The 19687-nt window shown below is 36.4% G+C and overlaps 1 long non-coding RNA gene across 1 annotated transcript; it reads right to left on the reverse strand.

The window, feature by feature from the left end:
• Positions 1-492: 492 nt before the first annotated feature.
• On the reverse strand, positions 493-6951 carry LOC111932463 (uncharacterized). Its single transcript, XR_015273678.1, has 4 exons — positions 6724-6951; positions 5273-5463; positions 2946-3029; positions 493-2178 (listed from the first exon to the last, which is right to left on the reverse strand). It is a non-coding gene; the product is annotated as an uncharacterized LOC111932463 (long non-coding RNA).
• Between the last annotated feature and the right edge of the window lie 12736 nt (positions 6952-19687).

Genomic DNA, 19687 nt, shown 5'->3' on the forward strand with positions numbered 1-19687 from the left:
CAGGTGGTTCTAATCAATCTCTTTCCACCCACCACTTATTCCCATGAATGTTGTCTTTTAAGAGTTCTGTGGGTTTGGAACTATGCATTGTATAAAACTGTCACGTAATTTTCATTTCAGATGATCTATTATCATAAGATACCAGATGTGCACTACTTCCTAATTGCCATACTTAGGGCTTACACCACAGAACTAACTGAGATAATCTTTGAGATAATCTTTGATCTGATTATTTTCTACAAACATTGGGAGGACACAATACTACATTACCTCAAGACACATTCACACAGTATTTAGTAATTGCTCATACAAAAAGCGATTTGATTGTTTGAGCAGCAAAAAGAAGTCTGCAAAAGCTGCTTTACCCATACATTCCTCAACCTCCTGTTGTCCATAGGGCTACTCAAGTGCTAGGTGTTTAAGAACTACCTTTTTAAATGAGCGACAAGTTTTTGTAGGAAAAAATATATGTACAAGAAAATATATTGCTTAGTCCTGAATGATACTTTATTTTAAATATTGATTCTTCTTTCCTAGATCCTCACAGCTCTTACCAGAAATTACAACATTTTAGAACTAACATTCCAGAGACAGATAACCTCTCTGCTGTCAAAAAAAAAAGGCTTAAAAAATTAGAATTAAGAATTTTTTCAAAAATTTTAAATTTAATTTTTCATCCAGTAAGTGTTTCTCAAATTAATGGATATTTTAGCTAGCATGTTGCTTACAGTCCAATTTGCTAAGCCCATGCTGCCTGTATCACACCACAGAAAGCCTCTTATCAGAAGGTTTTGTCTGTCTTGACCACCTGGGAAAGAGATGCTCAGCAAGTCCCTGCTGGGTTGTACAGCTCACAGGTCATTAGGACCAAAGTCTCTCATGGTGATCCCTTTCTCTTCCTAGAGTTGCAGAATTTTCAGACTAGCACTCCACAGCAGTGTTAATGTTATGGATAAAAAAGAAAAAAAATAGTTTGAAGCAGATTTAAGAGTTAAAAGCGTATTCAGCAGTGCTATTTTTACATTGCCAAGTAAGCATAAAACTCTGCCTCAACTTCTGAGGAAAAGTAGAGAGCTTATCTTCAGTGGGAGAGGGAATGTCTGTCTCGGGAGACTGCGCTGCTTCATCAAAACCATCCAGAAAACACTGTGTGCCAATCAGCTCAGTTCCATGAGTGCTGAAAGGATGAACAGGCAGGTTTACATTGCAAACTGAGGCTGAACCCGGCAGTTTGGAAGCCTGACTTCCTTTCCTTGCCAAGTTCTCTCTAACCTTAGCTGTGCTTCACTAGTCCTTAGGTTTTGTCTTACTTTTCCTTATTGTTTTGAATGGCACTAATACAGGAGTGCTCACAGTGGAAGCTCCTAAGAAACCTTTTAAAATATTTTTTTGGTAAAAATAATACATATTTCATTGCTTGACTTCACATTTGACCTACTGCAAATAAAACACACATTTGTTTTCTGCAGAAATTATGCCAGCTATAAAGTCAGTTGATTCTAACATAGGGACATACCCTAGGCTTTGCTTTTGTGATTATATTTTTGATGCAACTTTTCTAACAAGGTACTTAAATTATAGTTCTGAAGTTCCCAATCAAAAGTCAGAAATGAGTTTATTTGCAAGAATTCAGATGAATAGTGAAAGATTATCCAGAAGTAAAAGTTTTAGAATAGCTAGCATATAAAACAATTTTTAAATATTTTTTCTTAGAAAGAAAAAAATCACCTATTCAAATGGATTATGATTATCTTTTATTCAACACTCTAAAGCAAATTTTTCAGGTGGTGTGAATTGACATGGCATCACCAAAACCAGTACAATTTGCAAGTCTACACGCTGGAGTTTTAACCCTTCATTACCCAAGTGACTTAATACAATTTTATAGCTCTGATATTGTTCTGAACCATTATTTTCCATATATACAGGGTCTCTCAGAATTCAATATCTTTCAGCCATTTTAATAGTTCTAATTTCATGACAGTTCTTCAAAACTGGATCCCAAATTATTCAAAAGGGAAAAAAATATCATCTGCATTTTAGAATCTACACACCAAGTTCCACCCTGATTTATATATTTCTTAACTCTACTGCAGATAGCTGAGAGCTAAGTCTGGCAGGACTTCAAAAACAGGACTGTTGCAGGTAGAGCTGCAGAGAACTTGCAGTGCTGCTGGCCTGTAGGCAAAGACAGATTGAACTCATTTAGATAGCTCCTTGGGGCTTTCAAAATTGTGCCATGGGCCATTCCATGGGTGTGAGTTATGAGCTGCAACTCTTTGAAGAATAGCATTGAATTTCACCTCAATGTATAGGCTCTGCAGCCTGATATATATCATGTTGACAGAGTCACTTCTTTCACATCAGAGCTCTGTTGTTCAAATCAGTGAATTCAAAATCTATTCAGGTTAGCATCTGGGTCTAGTCCCTAATTTTCTGCATTTGGTAGGAATATCCAATATAATTCAGATCAAGCTTTTATTCAGGTTTCTATGTTTTTATTTCCTACACTTTCTTGTATTTTTTTGTTTCAATCACACAGTAAATTACCTATTGTAAAGAGAAATACTACTGATGGATTCATTACTTAGTTTGCAAAATTGATGCTCAATTCCAACATGCAGGACTAGATAGTGAACAAGCCTCACCAGTGAGCAAAAAAAGATGATGAGGAAGAAGTGTTTACCTGACACAATTATGCCTCATTCTCCATGTTTAACTTTTAGCTCTAGCTCCTATGTTTTTATTGCCTCATATATATTTTCTTCTTCTTTGTACACTGATCAAACACTCACAGTTTGTCTTTCATACAGAACGATATTGCAGTCACATTTTCCATCAAACCATTGCCACTGGAATAAGTGATGGTGATTTCTCTTACTAGAGTAGGTTACAGTTAATATCAGAAAACACCAAATAATGAACCCAAGGAACAAACAAGTTACCATCAGATTAGATCTCCATTTTCTTCTGATCCAAAATGTCCCTTCAGAGAACATTGGAAGTGTGTAAAGATTTCTCCAGGTGACCTTCAAGTCATTAAAAAATGAACCAATTACTTTTTCTAGCAATAAACCTTTGTTAAGGATAAAATATGCTCTAATTTGATACAAAAGTTCAGTCATAGATGCTGCAAGGCATTCTGGACAACAGCAGTCACAGTTCCATAGCCCCTTGCCACTTACAGACCTGGCACTAAGATTTCCCCAAATGAAAAAACAAAGGAGCTGCATCCTTGTCTGGCTTGGCCTGCAGAGTGAGAAGTCATAAGAGAATGATGAGAGGCTCAGAGGCACTTTGCAGCTTGGCTCATCCTTCAGGGGAATAAGTGAAAGACAGGCTACACTGAGTACTATATTCCCAACCACCTCACAAAAGTCCTTCCAGGAAAAGTGTGGAAGTGAATGTTTGCACAAGCACCACCAATATAGAGCAGAAATTTTCTCATTCTGTAGCTTATTCCAATTCCCTAACAAATTTGGTCCTGCAACTGTCCAATCCTCCATCACTCCTGCAAGAAAAGCCCACATTTGCATTCCTGGTTTTAAACAGCCATAGAAATTTGTGTACCCAGGAAAGCAAAAAACAAGACTTGGACTGTGCAAAGACAAGATCTTTTGCATCTTTCACCATTGCCAGTAAGTCACATCCATCAAAAAGAGGAAGTCTCAAATCCATCGTTTTGTTTCAAAGATATTTGTTTCCTCTCCCAGTTTTTTGAATTTCACAGGGCTTTGAAAAAGTAGAGCCATAATTTGAGTTCCCATGTTGTCCACAGAAATTGAAAAGCCTGAAATGCAACACCAGATGATGAATATTCCAGGACATTTGGTTTGTAGGATGTATTACAAGACAGATGCACTATTTTTCAGTATCTTGTCTCACATTTTGCTTCATTTCACATGGTACTTCACTAGGCATTACATCAGCTTTTTCTCCTTTTCTTTTGCAGTTTGGGAAACTGAGATAAAGCTAATTCAGAACATTCTCAGCTACCAGGATTGGCTTTATTAAGGTTTATATAGACAACTTGCAACTACTGCTATTGTTATAAATTCCTTCTTCTGCTTTACCTTTTACTGAAATATTGTAATTACTTTACTGTAAAAACCAGCTACTACATTAATATACCAGAGTAAGATTACACCAATTTTTACAAAATTAATAATTGGTGGACTTGGTGTAATACTGTCTGGCTTCTGTGGGATTTTGTTACCTGTTAAATTTTTGCTACCAAGACCAAAGTCTGATGAAAGTTCCTTCCCCATCCCTCCCCAGAACATGTTTGTTTTGATTATTGCGACTGGTTCTCACCAGCAAAATAAGAAGTTTCCCCTTATAACTAATAATTCATTGAAACTAAAAGTTAACTAATACTTGCAAAAATTAAATTCAAATTAGTAAAAATACAGTTCAATATGCAAAAAAGATTCGAGCACACATGTTCCTGGAAGACTTTCATTCCTCCCATTTCTCCAGTTTCTATATATAACAACTAAAATCTGAAGTAGGACTAGAGCAAAACCACTTTGAGTGTACTTTAATACCTCTCAAAGAAATTTTGTCAGATACAACTTGTTAGTCAGTGTCCTCTCCTTGCAAATCAATAATAGAGTTGCTAGTACTCAAAGCACAAAAGGACTGGAAATTGGCTTTCTTGGCAAAAATATGCTTCTGAGTCAGCCCTCAGCATCTCTTCTCAAGACAATGCTCCTTTGCTTCAAGTATTGTATTCTGCCACTTCCAGAGCAGTGGGGTTCTGCTCAATCCATCTCCTGCCATAGCATGAGTTCAACTCCCACAGCTTCATTAGAACAAGTTTTCCTTTTATTCATGTTATAAAATGACTAATTTCCTTCTTCTGGATTTAAATATACATTTTGTGACAAATACTAATTTTTAGACTACATGCTAAACTTAATGATTCTGATTTCTTCATTTTCATGTTAGAGTATGCTTCTCAGTTTCTAGAAAAGAGTGGCTGTGTGAATCTTTTTGACTCCAACTAAACCTTATTTGGCTCAGAAAAGCAGGCAAGATGATTTGGACCCTTCATCCATCACCAATTAATTCTAGAAAGTTGTTAAATAGCTAGACTGTAATATTTAGTTTAGACATACAATAATCTTTGCATTTCTTATTAGAAACATTCTCTATTCTTTTACCCTCTGAAAACATTTGTCACTGATTTTGGAGTTTGTCATACTTCTGTATATAATCACTTCCTTTGGCAACTATCTCATTGTTATATCTTTGGTTTGAACCTACTGACCTGTTGTTCAGCCACCTTTTCAGGTTAAGCAATCTACATTTTCCTTTCATTTGAAAGCAGGTAATTGAAGAAAGTATATTTCCAACACAGTGGATTCCCTCTGTTTCTTCCCCTTGTCTTGAATTCCATTTAAAGACACAGTCTTCTATTTCTCATCCATTCTCCCCACCTCAAGGGAGGTTGTGGTTCAGCTGTAGAGAGAATTGACAGAGAACTTCAGGACGTGGCCTGACACTGGTCAGGGGCACCACAGTGTACACAAGCCCCCGCCAGGAAAGGTCTGTGTGCCTTTGCAAGACACAAGTCACCACTAACTTGTATTTCTATTGCTTGGGTTACAAACATTACCTTCCTTTCCCTTGCAAGGTCATGGTGTTTTAAGCAGCTGTGATTTAAATCTAAAAGCTGTAATAATTTCTTTTTCTGAGAGTCCAAAGACACACAGGCAGTTAATTTGGGTGACAAATTCAGATGGTGCAGATTTCAGATTCTATACATCTTGTCTGCAGTCTCCCTCGTTCTGGTTCAATAGTAGGTCACATGAGATTTCAGGCTTGTTACAATTTATGTTTCACTGCTCTTCTCCTGTGGACCCTGAAAGCTCTGCCAACCCCAAGAATTTCTGTTAATGAGACAGACAATTCATTTGCCATCCCATCCTCCTCAGTCCTTTAGCTTCTTAACTGCAAATAAAAATGAAAATTATTCCTAAGCATTCTGCTTCACAGAGAGTAGGGGTTTTGAGAGAGATGAGAACATACCAAGGCTTTTTTTAGGAAATGGTAAGCCTTTCCATCTAACATTTTGCAGGATTTTCTCTCTCGCCTCTCAAAAGGTCAAGACTTATGAAGAACCTAGTATTTTTTTTCACTGAATCTTTGTATCCTCAAAGGCAAACAACTCTATAGTTCTAGTTTTAATTGCTAATCTTCTTCACAACTTGTTATACAGAAGAAACCAAGGACTTAATTTTCTACATACTTGAAAGGAACCCTAGATTCCTCTCAGTGCCAATGGCAGATCAAGGTCTGAGACCCAGCCCACAACAATCGTTATGACTTCAGTCATCTAGTGGAATCCACACTGAAATACAAGATAGGGCCTAAGCTGTCAGGGCTCTTTTCTGAGAAAGGAGCAGCATTCCTAAATTAGAAACATACCTTACCGTGATCAATAGATTAACAGCCTGACCATCAGGCGGGCCTTCATGTTCAGTTTTAATATTTAACTCAAAATAGGCTCTTCAGCCTAGTCAGTAGGAATTTCATTTCTTAGAAAGGATATCTAAACATCCTTCTTTTAAAAACAGGTTAAGTGGTAGGTTTTTCACCCAGTTGCATGAAAACACCATTTTTTCTGCATGCAAATCACTTGAACAACTGTATGTTCCAGGCCTTGATGCTTCTGGGGCTGAAAGTTTTGATATGCTAAATTAGTTGCCTGTTGCCTACCTTGACTTCCAACCAGCTCAAAGTTCTCACTTTTTTGAGCTGCATGTGTCATCTTGAGTGGGATGGAGCCATTTCTTTCCACCTTAGTCTTCCTAACCAGACACAGGTTATTCCAAAGGAAATCTGTCTCATAAAAAACCCTACAAAATTACATACATAATTACTCATTCTGACATATCTTTAATCCATTCTTTAAATAATTAGCAGCATTGCTAAAAATTATGTACTGAATATGCACCATTAACCAGCTGGAAAAAAAATCCCTTTGCGTAATTTTTGAAGCACATCAGCTGGTTACAAAACATTGTTTTTTCCCCTGCAACCTTGACCAGAGTTAGAACATGTTAGTTGTCATGGCAATAGAAGCATTCAGGTGGTAGGAGAGAGAAATTTGCAGATTCCAGCTGAAACTGCTCTGGTAGGGTGTGTTCTCAGGAAGATTTATATATCAGGCAAAGATTGATAGTATTTACATTTTGATGTAGTTGAATGTTTTGAAAAATCAGTCAGTATGATAAATGTAAGTTTCTCATTATCTGCTATAATTTTACCCAGCTGTCTTTTGCCAGAATACACCACTGACTGACTGAACATCTTTTTTAAAGTTATTCTGGTAAAAAAAAATAGGAAGGAAATTAAGTGTGGGGTTTTTTTTTTCAAAAAGTCATTGCAAAAAACAATCAACAGAAAAATTGTCAGAAGCTAAATTTTCAGGAGGCTCTTTGACACTACTCTGTATGTATCAGAGAGTTAAACTTAGTTTTTACAAGCAAAGCAGAGCAATTCTGTTACTTCAGAAACTCTTTGGAGCTTTTAATAAAGCCAGCTTGAAGCAATAAAAGTTGGGATAACATGCATCTGGCCTTTATTGTCAGAGCATTTAATTTTAAAAAATCCATATGTAATCATATGCCAGTAGCCATTTTCTGGCTTGGGACATACATATTAATTTTTATTGTAGAAATTTTATCGCTTAAGTTTTCAGTTTCACTGATACAAAACAATTAGAAGTAATCAGAAGTAATAGTAAAAATCTAAACCTGATTTAGGTTTGGGGCTTTTTTGGGGGGAGGAGAGGGTGTTGTTATTACTTTCTGAGGTTTTTATGTGTGTGAGAACAGGCAAGCAAGAAAAATTGAGCTCTTTTCATTGAAGACTTCAGAAAAAGTCCTCGTGACAAGCTCAACTACACCTAAGCAGTTCTTGATAGATATTTGCCTAGTGCATTCTTCACCATCTCAACTGATGGGGACTACACTGCCTCCCTAGGAAATGCCCTGCAGTGTTAACAATTGTTATAGCTGGGAAACTAATATCTAAAATGTTCATGCTGTAGTTGCCATACTTTTCTCTTACACACAATGAATATGGGAATCCATGTAGTCTCCTCCTCTTTGCAGTAATCTTTAACATTTGAAGACTGTTCTCAGTGATGATCTATTAAAAAAACCCAAAAACTAAATTTATCTCAGCTCATGTGTTTATGCCACCCACCAAGCCACCTTGGATAACTCAGCTGTTCTTTCCTGGCTCAGCTGTGAAGGGAAGTGCATAAAACCAGTTGAAGTTAAAAACAAGGGCTCTTACAAGAGAGGCAAGATATGAGCCATCTCATGACCCGTGGGTTTCACGGGTCAGCTGACAGGAAATAATTCTGATGGTTTCAGTGCAGCAGCTATATACTAGCTTGCCTAAACAAAACAACCTGAGGCTTGCAACTGTTTCTCAAATCACTTGTCTTGTAACCTGCTCCTTCCTATTTCCCTTCTCCAAAGTAAACTTCTCATCTTTAAATTGCAGTCTAGTACATGCACCTGAAGATAATATTGGAACTTCAGTTAAGCTTATGTTAAAAACAGTACAAACTATTCTATACCCTTTACACTTTGCTTTCCTTCCTCTTCTTAACAGCAGAATAGCAGATTCAATTAAAGTGCTCCTAAGCCAGCCATACCCCACCTTCTACTCTGCAGTTGATTACCAGTATTGTAAAAAGCACGATACTTTGTACTTGGCTTCACAGAACTGCCTTCCGTTTTTTAGGTTTTGGGTTTTTGGTGGGTTTTTTTTATATTTCCTACTTGTCTACACTGTTTTCAATTCTACTCTTGGTTTCAAATTTGCTTGCAGCAGCCCTTCCCAGTTTGGAGTCAAGCAGTGAATGCTCTATAAAGGGCTCAGCAATTACACTTCCCATGCAGCGCTCAGTTCTGCATATCTGGCACAACTGGGCTTGCAGACTCATCCTGCTGCCATTAGATATGGCCCTAATTATGATATAAAACAGGTAGAATGAAAAGCCAAATAATTTAATAATCATGTAAATAACACTGCCTTCTAATTCCAAAGGGAGTAGCACAGTCACCCTTAAACAGATTGCACATATGGAAAGTACAGTGTGCATTTTTTGCTTTGAAAGAGGGCATTTAATTTTCTGACCTTCATGAGCAAGCCCAGCAACAGCATTCTGTGATTTTTTTTTCTTTGTTTTATAGTAATTTCTCTTTTTTCCCAGCATCACTGCAATACTTGGAAAACAAAATTATTTAAGGCAGCTGGAGCAGCTGATCATTGTATGTCCCTTGCAACTGAAATCGTCCATTCTATTCTGTCTATCCAACTCTGCATCTGCACAATCAATCACATGCTATTGCTCCTTCAGGCAATGTTACTTTGTATCCTGACTGTATTTTTATGTCATTTTAATGGGTGGCCTGGTGTTAGTTTAGAACTGGTTACTGTTGCATTTGAAAAATTGTAAAATTTATATTTTTGATCTAAGAATTCTGTATCAGACTTCTGGAATAGTATGTGGGGGCAAGGGCTACCACACATGAATTGTAAAAAAAATTGTAATGTCTGCTGGGACATGGAAAAAAGAGGAAACGCCACATGGAAGACTCCCAAAGCAAGTGTTGAAAGTAATAAAGATGTTCATCACTACTAGGTCACCCTTCTCATTCATGTTTTAGACAACAAAAAAAAAAAAAAAAAAAAAAAAAAAAAAAAGAAAAAAAAGATTATTGGTGAATATTTCTGTGTATTTTGAACACTGTGGTTTTGAAGCACTGGAGAAAAATAATGAAAGTTGACTCCTCAATTCCCTGTCTGTGATGGCTTAAGGGCAAAACCAAGATTCTGCATAAAAGCTGAAATAAAGGCACTGAAAATGACATTAAAGCGCAGATACAGAAATATCCTCATGGATTTTAATAAACTTCACTCAAATTGTCTCTGCCTTTCCCTCTGAGGGTAGAATTCAGGCACTGTAAAATTCTACCACTGTAGGAAACAGGAAAACTGCCCCATTTCATTTGCTTGGTATCATTATTTCAGTTCAGAGAGCAAACAGGCTGAAACTCTGGGAGCATCTTCAAAGCTGAACCATTTTAAAGAAATGTATTGCTTTACAATCAGGAAAATCAAATTAAATTCTGTATTTCTTCCATTGCTATTGAGTAATAGTTCTCACAAATGTTTTTTTTAAAATCCAAACAAAACAACTAAGGCAGATAGGTTGATATGTTTCCAAAAGCAGTAACATGAGCTAAACATAGAATCATAAATGAATTGCATAGGTATCAGTTAACAATTGCCACTTCATATGGTTCAATCCATTAACAGGAACAACATAACCATTCTTACATTCTTTGTTATATGGATTTTCACTTCTTTTTTTAATCATTCTTCCTATGTCTTGTGCTTATCACTACTCTTTGGAGTAGTTTTATCTGCTTTGCTCAGATCTGAGCAGAAATAATATAGCTCCTAGGTACACCTGCAGATAGTGTTATTGAGAACACTTACAACTCTATTTGTATTTAAATATTTGCTTTTGTTGTTCTTGTGATTATACTGAAAATACATTGCTTAATATTACATAACTACACTATGGGCTTGGAATGCAGAGGAGTACAGAACCAAGTCTTAAAATTCCAGTTCCTCCCTACATTCATTTATATTTCTTTAATATAAGTTCATTTTTTTCCATTTTCCTTTTTTTACAATGGTAAATTGTCAGGCAAGCTCATTTCTCTCCCACTGCAGAAAGATGTTAAGGACAAGTTATATTTCAGTTTGCTCAAAAAGTAATAATGAACACTCACTCTAAGCATTTTTAGCCATCTTATGATGTTTACTCCAGTGTCTTTTTCCTAAGGGCTCATTAGATTTTGAAGAATAATGATTAATTGCTGAATATAATGTACTTTTTCCAACACTGAGAAATGTATGGGTTATTGTATTCATGTTAAGTAAGTAATTCATTAATATGTCACTTGAAGTATCCACCATCCTCATTTACTATTTCAGGGGTCTAATCTACATGCATTTCCTTGCCAATGGCTGACCTGTTAATTGCAACATCAGCAAGGCTACAAGATTTATTGTTGGCCTATCCTAGAACAGCCTAATTTAAGGATGGATCTACAACAGTGCCTGAAGAATAAATGAAAATGATTGTGCAACTTACCCAACATTCTTCAAGACAGTTAAGGCAAAATAATCAGAAAGCATTTTTTACTTTTCAAAACCAGTGCAGCTAGAACATGATCAATGGTGACACATCCTTGTGCCCAGACATTGTAATGTTCTCAGATGATGGTCATGCATTCAGCAAACACATTTCTTGTGCAACATCAGCAAAGCCTGTCAAGAGTTTAAAGCCATGTTTATGTGTCAGAATGTGTATTTCATTATTGGAATTACTTGCAGAACTGGCTGAGGAGTTCTAGACATTAAGTACACACACACACATGCATATCCACACTGTTTCTTTCTGCAGTACTCTCATGATGCTGTCACATGCTGCTCTCCCTATGATCACTTCTGTTCTAAGTTATAGGCAATGAATTAATATATTTAATTAATTTCAGTCTCTTATGATCTGTTTGCAACCTTGTCTTTGACTTTTTTTATTTTCCTTTTCTATCTGAACCTAATGCAAATAGGAAACTTGCAGTAATTTATCAAAATTATTTGCATTATTAATATTTTAAAATTTTTTAGAAGTTGTCCTTCAGCGTGGGGTTGATCAGATGATTGTATGGTTATATAAAATGCTTCTCCTGAAATTTGGATTATAGAGCTGTTGTAGCTTAATGGCCTAAGGGTAAATAAAAGCCAAAACCTACAGGGAGAGAGGAACACTTGACTAGCAATTCACCTAGCTGGAAATGTCACAGGAGTTTTCAGACCTGCCACTGCAACACACAAAGGAATGCTCGTCTGCTGAAGGTTTATTATTTAAAACAAACCCTTCAGAAGCTTCACCTATGAAATGACATTGTGACTCCTTACAAACCTTGCCCAAAAAATTATATATCAGAGAAGATAGATCTGCCTTTTTCACTTCCCTTACCAGCTGGAAGGTCTATGTGGTGATGAGCCACCTCAGAGAGCAGAGTGGAAGGTACAGTAAGGCTTGGATAACAATGGATAAACTGGAGAGCTCTCCTTTCAGTTACCTTACCACAGATTGTCCACTTTCCCTTCCTGACATGCCTACCAGTATAACACTTATATTAGAATAATTTAGCCTTACAAGGAGATGGTGAAGGGTCACTAAATGACCAGTAGCCTTGACACTTTTGTACTTAATGAAAGGAACGCCTAGTCTTTACCTTTCTTCTTACCTTATTAGCAAAGAAATTGAGCCTGCATTTCTGTTGCCAACAGTCCCCACATTTTCTTAACTCCATTTTTTCCTCCTCTCTGTCTCAACAGTAATACGTCCATAAAACTCTACATCCTGCATCAAGTTATTTACACTGAATCCCCAATATTGTAATTAATTTTCAAAAAATCTCCCATTATTTCCCGAAATGTAGAATAATTCTTTAAAACATCAAGTAAATGTGGACAGAATACTCAACCCAGAAGGCAAGACTTTGCTCTCAGCTACAAGACTTCGCAATAAAGAGACAAAGGTTTCCTAAGAAGGCAAGAATCTAGGTCAGATAACCCTTGTAAGACTGAAGGGTGTCTTGAATCAAACTAAGATGATAAATTCTGCCACAGAAAAACTATTACTCATCAGACTTCTGTCATTATAAGGAAAATGTTGATTTTCTTAGTTTCCATTCTCCTCCTGCTTCTCAAATTTCTTTATAACACCCAATTATTTTGTACTTCATTGCCCTTAGATCTTAAGCACTTTGCCTCCAGCTTGTGAACCAAATGCTGTTTTTACAGGCTTGCCCCACTGTACGTAATTTGTGGTAAGTAGCATGAGAAAAGTATAAAATTCTAGGGAATCACAAAAGGTTTTCTTTTGTTTTGAGTGTTTGTTTGGGGTTTCACCTCCCCCCGAAAAAAAAATTCTATAATCTATTTTCTTGCCACTGTAGAAGCCACAGCTCTTGTTAACATTCCAATGTTCTCACAAAAGGAAGATTCTTTGTTCTCCTTCACTGCCTGGTGACTTCCACCACAACTGTGCAAAGTGCAGGTTTTGTCTTCTCAGTCCTGAAATTATTCCACTACTCTACAGCATCACCTCTCTTCTTGCAGACATATCCATCTAGGGTTTTCATTCAACAAGGGGGAGCCTAAGGAACAAAAATCTTAGGAGATTAATGTTCACATTAACCCTGTACATGCTGACATGAGAACTCTGTAAAACAGAGAAATAAATATAGTTTGGTTTTGCACTTTTGACATGGCACTTGCAATTTTAGTGGATTTTTCAGTCTCAAACATTGATATTAACTGGATTTCATTTCAATGTACCTTTCCCTTTAAACACAAGTTCTGGAAAGTTTTGTATTATTAATGTAATGAATCATTTCTCCTGATCTGACATAATCAAATAAATATCAAAACAAATGTATAGTATTGCAGAAACCCTTCTATTAAAACCAAGTATCAGAAGTGGAAATGTAATACAGCAAAGAGAAATGCCCAGCAAATTACAGCTTTCATAAGCATTGCTAAATGTCCAAAAACATACTTATGGTGAGCAGAGAAATGGGCCTTGTGCAAATTCCTGATATCACTCGGGTCTCTCTTTTTCAGGAGCAAAGTTGTAATTGTGTCATCATGACTCAGTGGAAATCCATTTTCTCTAATATTGCCTTCAGTCCCTTGAAATAAAACCTTGTGAAAATCCCTAAGAAGAATGCTTCTGTAATGCAAAAGTTCATCATTTCCTGAGAATGTGTTTTTTATAACACTGTGGAGCTGGGGTCTAAGAGATGCTGCTGGGTCTTGAATACACAACACTAATCTGTTAATCCATAAATAGATACACAGGTCTTCAATTCACAGCTAACCACAGTAAGTGAGCAAGGAAAATATTAGATTTAATATTATTTATTTTAAGTCTCCCATATATTCGTGTATGTAAAGTCTGAAATTTACATTTGTGAGATCCCACACATTTTATATTTACTATCTTAAATATGAAAATTATGAGAAAACATATCTCACACCAGTTGATCGTTACCTTAAAAATCTTGGTCATTTAATAAAACTACCCAATAGTGAATTTTAATGAGCATGTTCCTCTGGGTTCTGCCCAGATGGGTTTGAATTTCTCTAGAGGATATTCCACAACTTCAGTTATGTAATGTGCTGCAAGAGAATTAGTGACTTCTCATATTTTAAAGAGTTGGTAGAAACAAAAAGGAAGAATCGGATCCTTTTGCAGAATGTTTTTAAGCTGAGGTTTTCAGCTCCAATCAAGTCAAAAAGGGAAGTCAAGCTCAGAAAAATCATGCACTTTTTTTCTGGAACTGGCTCCTGTAGTTCCCAGACCAGGTCTGCAGGTCAGAAGAGTCTGGTGGCAGCTGGCCTTGCACTGGGTCCATGCACAGATCAGCACTTGCCTTTGTATGAAAAATGAAGGCTAATGCTCCAGCCTTCTGACTCAGGCTCTGGAGAGGCACTGATCATGGGGCAATTTCAGGGCACACAGGTATTTTGAAAAAAAAAGATAGGTTTGCTTTTTGGTTTTTTTCAGTATGGTGTCACTTTGCTTTATTGTGGTGTGACTGAGCTATATTCCTTGAGACAAGCAGTGTAACCCATTCAGTTCATTCAACATCTGTCAAAAGCCAAGAGAGCCACACATATGAGCTTCTTCAGGATACAAAACTTCCCTAAGAAAGCACTGTTTCTGCTCTCTAGGTTTAACACCCAGCATGTAAGGAATAAAAGTCAAAATCCCTAGAAACATCTTGATTACTTTTCCAGCAAGGTCCAAGGATATTCTTCTGCCATAAGTTGTCACACATTAAGATTTTTCATCTGCAGGCTGAAATTGTTACCAGGAAGTGTCCTTTTTCTTTTTTTTTTTTTTTTTGCCAATGTTATTCTCAAGTTTTTCTTTTTTAATGTTGAGTCTTTATAACAAAGCACCCACATTCCTAGAAATGCCTAACTTCATCTATTCTTACATCACACTTGCTTTTATCATAGATATCTTTGTGGCTAATTATTCCTCCGAAGTTTATAATTTTACACCTTCCTCTTTTCTTTTTTTTTCCCCTCATAATCTTTTTAAGTAGAGGTGTGTTTGCATCCCCATTTCCTGAGAGCTGTAAGCATGCCACAGCTAAGGGGTTGAGGTGGACTTGCATGAGCATTTGTCTGTGACTTTTTGCTTGTAGGTAATAATTTGGAAACACGGCCTCCAATCTAATTTTTCAATTTTCTTTTAAAGCTAATGGAATATTATCTACCTCTTTTATGTATAACCTCTTCATTATAATCCTGCTCTTCCAAGTCAGGCAGTTACATCAAATACATGACATTATTATGGATCGAGCAGCTATTCCAGCTTCCCTTATGTCCCTGCTTTTTGCTGCCATTGACTTTTTTTATACAGGCCTTCCCAGCATACTCTCTTTTAACAGCAGAAGATCAATCATCTTTTCATGCACGATCAAGTATCAGAGACTGCAGTCATTCCAAGATGGATTTGCTCTACCTTTATAGCCTGTTCTTTAGCTAAAATTGCACTTTAGGTCACACTCTATTTTAGCTCTTTCACACAGATCGCTGAAATATTTCTCTATAATAGATATTTTTACTCATAATATTACTAAGTATCCTAAGAGAAAAATCAAAATTTCATTAAGCCTTGTTTTCATTGTTTGGAAAGAGCTGTTATAATCTTAGAAAAAATAGCACAGCCTAAAATGTTTTGAGCATAATAAACTTATGTAAAGGATTCAGCAGATGCATGCAAGGACCAGGGCAAGCAAGGCATTTAGAGTGAGTTTCTATGTAGGTAACACAGGTCACAGAAAACACCCCAAATTCTGGCTTTTACAGATGGTTGCTGCTGCCACCCAGGAACAAAGGATTCAGGCTCACAGGGACTTGGGAAAAAGGAGGTAGCATGGGTATTGACCCCATGTCAACTGAATGGAAACCTAAGGAGTGAGACCTGTTCACAGGGAAAAAGGATGACCTGGTATCAATTTATCACACAGTGGCTCTGGTTTTATAACACAGGTTGTACAAGCTGCTATCATCCAACAACTGTCATCTTTGAATTTTTTCTATAGAGTCATAAATCTGTTTTTAGGGGATAATCTCTTCACAGCATATAGTCTTTCAAATATACAGCATAACTAAGATGTTATGAGATTGCTTGAACCTTGTGAAATGCAGCTGTGCTAAAACAGTAAGACAAAAATTCAACTGAAAGACAGTGAAATCAGTGGTTACAAAAAAAAGAAAAAAAAAAACCAAAAATGGAAGAACACAAATGGCACCTATTTCAGACAGTAACAGTGGGGATATTGTATGTTGCAGCACCTTGTTGGCAGATAATTACCCTGACAATAGCAGTACAGAGTTTATCCTACAATCAGAACTTTAGCCATCTACCTTAGATCACAGTATGTGATAATTTACAAATACAAAACACTACAACAAATGATCTTGTTTAAATGTCACCTTCCAACTCAGCTGTTTCATTCTCTGCTTTGTATTCCCAGTCTCATTTCCTTACTTGAATAGAAAACAATACATTTTTAAATTGCATTAGCCTTAAGAGCCAGGAAGAAAGTGATCCAAGTTTTCTTTTCCCTCAACAAGTATTGGCAGGCTTATGAACTGTGTGTCAGGTACCAAGAATAAATAAGAACAGCTCCAATGAAGTTCATGACTTCTGGTAATTCATACCCACTGAAGACCAGAACTGGATTACAAATTGCAGAGTCATTTCTGTCCTTAATTATAGTTATGCCACCTCACTGCAAAATGAATTTCTACAGTGGAGCTTAGGGTCTGAGCTTACAGAATATTTATGAAAGGTCATGATGCATGAAAAGGAGAGGATTTCACTTGGCTTTCACTTCCATCTCAACATTCACTTAGAATATGAATGCTTGTTTTCTCATTTGTACTCTGGTAGCAGAATTTTTAGGTATCTTCTATTGAAAAAATAAGCTTCAGTACTGGAAACCAAACCCTGCAGTGTTTGAGACGCAGCCGTGGCTTTCAATTGTCTTCAAATATATCTGTAAGCAAGAATCTCAGAACCGCCTTAAGCAACTCCAAATACTATACACTTCTGTAGACTAAAATTCCCATAAGAAGTTCCCTGACTAATATTAAAACTAGTGGAGTCTGAAAAGATGTTTTCTTGCTAGAATTGTACGGAACAATTGGAATCTTCAGGGAAAGCAAACACAGCTGCAGCATCTTGAATAAGTGCAGTGATTAAGTGTACTACCACAATTATGGTAATCCATGCTCAATTTGAACTCAGACTGAAACAAGTGAATTGGAAGGCTGCTAGCATTACCAGAATTAATGTGTTTATTACAGGTGGAGAGGACAGAGAGCTTGCTCAAAGGGAGCCTAGCAAAGGAAGATCAAAGGAGCTCTGGGTTTCTGCTGGAAGGCTCAACCAGGAAGAAGGAAAAAGACAGCTACGGAAGCTAGAACAATGTGGCAATAACAACTAATGTTTATTACCTAGGAGAAATTTAACCTGGAAAACTGAAAGGTGCTTTAACTCCAGAAAATAATCTAATCTAAATGTATAATGACTTGGCCTCTCTATGATGTAGAACATAAGAACTTAGGAGAAAAATACCTTCTTGTGGTAATTCCAGCACATCTTTTCACACCAAATCATTATGTATATTACTGAAACAATAATCTTTCTAAGAGGAGGGCCAAAGTTATTCCTTTTCTTATTACAGCCACATATGGGAAGGACAGATATAACCAACATGAACAGATGGGGGAAAAAAAGGTATGAAAACATCACAATTTGCATCATATTTGCTACAAAAATTTGGCTTCCTCTCTCATCAGCTGGATTCACTATTCATTCCTTTTATGAACCTAATTATGGTGGGTTGCATCAGACACAAAATAGCATACTTTATCTCAGCTTTAAGTCACAAATTCAGGAGGTTCCTCTGAGCTGTGCTGTTTGATGCTGAGCAATTGCTTTGTCCTTTTATTCTCCAAAATACCCAACCACAAGACAGACATGCAAACATTTAGATACAAACTGTGGGACCAAGTGATAAAAGCACTTCCTAAGAGTAAAGTATTTTTACTGCTTATGTTCATGGAGATTTTCTCTTGCATTTGGATCTTCCATAGTACTTCAGAGCCAATGAGACAGCCTTTGCTGTTAGAATACACTAATGAGTAACATTATATCTTGGGAAGATGATAACTTAATAACACATTCCGAAATACTGAGAATGCATCTCCACAGAGGAAAAACGTGCAGCAGCCCAGTTACTACAGGGTAAAGGACACTAGAAAGACTATGAGCAGCAGGACACTTCCCAGAGTAAACACTTTTAGCACAGAGACCTAGAGCTGCAATACCTCTACTGGAGCAAACTTCCAAGTGATGACTCAAATGTTCCCATGGTATCCATGACCCAGAAGGGAAGCTCTGCCCTCCATGTGTTGCTAGACAATGTTTTTCTAGTAAGATAATTCTTTTGAGGAGCCAGTTGGTTAAGACTTACATTATTCATTCTTGTCTGCCATTCTTCTTTATTCTTACATAGAATTTTTACTGTACACAATTTTGCTTCTGCTTCTTTTTCTTATTTATTTTTAAAAGCAGCACTGTGCTGCTTGAAAGCAGACCTTGTATTTTGAAAATATTAATTTAATTTTAAACTTTCTTCTCATTAGTCAAATTTAAATTTGCTTTAGTAGAATAAAAATTTAAAAGCTGGAATAACAGAAATCCACTAAGCTAAGTGTTCCTAAATTTTGTTGCATACATTAAAGAAAGCCTGTTTTACACTGTTGTTCACTAAAGTAGAACATACAGCAAAGCAAACTTACTGGGTATTTTATCTGCATTACTAAAACTCTGAACTGCTTATGCATATGAAAGAAGTCAAACTTATCAGCAAATTCCAAGAGTTTGTGGGAGTTTTGACAAACAGAAAACATTTGGTAGGGTGTGTCGGCAATGTTTCATTCCAAAAAAGGAACTGGGGAAGAAGAAAGGAAAAATCCTTGTGCTAGTCACCTAAGCTAACTTCTTGAAAATGTAAAAAAAAAAAGTTACTTTCAATATAAGTATAGCAAATAAGAAAAATAATAATATCCTGAAAATAAATACATTTGTAAATATGAATAGCATAGTGGACATTTTTTTTAAAAGTTAAAAACAAAGTGGAATTCTTTTAGCATATCAAGCTGAAAGACTTTGAGTATTTGTAGGGTTTATTTCATTCTGTAAAATGCATTGTTTTATTCTGTTTTGGAAAGCTGCAGAAAACATTTTCTTCTCCAAAATAAAATTCCATTCCTGTTCAGGTCTAGTAATTAGCAATAATTATTTCCATCTTAATTGGTGCAGACTGCCTTTAAAATGTGCTGCTCAAATGTTTATTTTTCATTTGTATCTGATCAGCTAAAACATCCATATGGTTTGCTTTGGAAAGATACATTGAACTTGTTTTCAAAAATAATGTGGGACACCAGATATTCACTCAGTCAATTTTCAGAAAGCTCTATG

Source organism: Cyanistes caeruleus, chromosome 9 (assembly GCF_971803275.1).
Source record: "Cyanistes caeruleus chromosome 9, bCyaCae1.hap1.1, whole genome shotgun sequence".
Taxonomy (NCBI): domain Eukaryota; kingdom Metazoa; phylum Chordata; class Aves; order Passeriformes; family Paridae; genus Cyanistes; species Cyanistes caeruleus.